At 43.0% G+C, this 1924-nt stretch overlaps 1 pseudogene; it reads left to right on the top strand.

Annotated features, from left to right (window-relative positions):
- Window positions 1–132: 132 nt before the first annotated feature.
- LOC114616048 lies at window positions 133–1159 on the top strand (annotated as a pseudogene).
- The last annotated feature ends 765 nt before the right edge of the window (window positions 1160–1924 follow it).

Here is a 1924-nt window from a genome sequence, read left to right as displayed (position 1 = left end):
CCCTCCCCCCTATGAGTCCAAGTCATTCTCTGACCAAAGCCTCCTAAGTAACTTCAACTACATCCATGGACTACCATACCTAACTTTCCATTTTTAAACTTGGTAAAAATTTAAGAGACGGCCACGCGAGGCTGCGGCGCACGACTAAAGAATGTCACGGGTTCCACTGGGGAAAGTCCTCCTGAGGAATGTCATCCGGCATACAGATGCTCACAATAAGATTCAGGAGGAGTCCGACATGTGGAAAATCAGGGAACTAGAGAAGCAGATGGAGGATGCCTACCAGGGGACCAGAAGGAACACAGTACCCAGCAGCTCAAGTCGGATGAGAAGTGATGGTTTTGATGAAGAAAGTCATAGAGACTATTGGAGATCAAAGAATGAAATTTCTGGGGCCCTGGAAGATGATTTTCTTAAGGCTAAATCCTGGAACAAGAAGTTATATGATTATGAATCCAATATACCAGACAGATGGGGTCACAGTGGTTATAAAGAGTTATATCCTGAAGAGTTTGAAACAGACAGTAGTGATCAGCAAGACATTACCAATGGAAAAAAAACATCTCCCCAGATAAAATCATCTGCCCATGAATCCCGGAAACATAAGAAGTCAAAGAAATCCCATAAGAAGAAGCAGAAAAAATGGTCACACAAAAAACAGAAGAAAAACAAAAAGGAAGCCACAGACATAACAGCAGACTCCTCAAGTGAGTTCTCAGAGGAAACTCGAGCTTCTAGTACCAGGAAAAGGAAGCAACCACACAAGAGCAAGAAAAAATCCAGGAAAAAGTCTCCTAAAAAATCTTTACCTTTAGAGGAAGAAAGTGATACTTCTCAGTCAGATGATTCTGCATCTAGCAGTTCTGAGGAAATTGAGGAAAGAGACACTAAGAAAACCAAAAGGAAAAAGAAAGACAAGAGTGTCCATATTCCTGTGCCTGACCCCGAGGTACAGGAGAGGACAAGCAAGCGCAGGAACTGGAAGGTGGCTACCGATGCCAGGTCTGCTGAGAGCTCAGAGGATGACTAAGTGGGGGAGCAGCAGTCCTGTTTCCCACTGACTCTTAAAAAAAGAGGGGGGGTGTTTGCTGGTGACTTCTACAGCACAGGAGTCTGAGGTTAGAGTTGCCCTGCCACAGCTACCTTTTTTCCTATTTTGGTTTGTTAATCTCCATCCCCCTTTGTTAATAGGGAATCTGGTATTTTGTTAAGGTTTCTTGAAGAGATTATTTTTTTCAATTAATCACTTAGGGTAGAATACCTATACAACAAATTAAAGAACCCAGAAAGCAGAACTCAAAAAAAAAAAAAAATTTAAGAGACAAAAAAAAAATTGTTCACCACCTAGGCTATCCTTGAGAATTCTTATAAAGTCAAGCAACAGTTCCAATCCAGGACTCTATTGAGGATAGAAAATGGCTTGACAATGCTACCATACATCAAGAGACCACAACCCAGAGAAAGGTACAGAAACACTTTGACTATTCCCAGGGCAACATGGCAGCTTCAGTTCACCCTAAAGGCTCCCCCCTTGAAAACCAAACACTGTGTGGACATGAGATGTGAAATAGTAAAATCACTCAAAGCCAAGGAAGAAATTACAAACATCAGAGACAGAGCAATCCCTTTGCAAAGGAAGGAGACAGGGAAGAGGTGAGGGTTGATACAGTAGAACTGTACAATTCTCTGTGATCTGGGAGTAGATTACAGCTAATGGAGCATCCAGGGTTGGGGACAACTGTAACAAAGGCCCAAGGATGCCACATGAGCATGCACTCTCAGAGGAACAGGGGCTGAAGCAGAATGATTTTTGAGGACAGATCCCCACCCTTACACAGACATTCAACAAGAAGACAACTGCCTGTGGCTGCAGAAGCAACAGGACACCCATTCTAAAGATCAGAGCAACTGTGGACACCTTAGG

This window comes from Grammomys surdaster, unplaced genomic scaffold (genome assembly GCF_004785775.1).
Source record: "Grammomys surdaster isolate TR1022 unplaced genomic scaffold, NIH_TR_1.0 243445, whole genome shotgun sequence".
Classification (NCBI taxonomy): domain Eukaryota; kingdom Metazoa; phylum Chordata; class Mammalia; order Rodentia; family Muridae; genus Grammomys; species Grammomys surdaster.
Note: the sequence above shows the minus strand (reverse complement) of the source record. Positions and strands in the feature narration are given on the sequence as shown.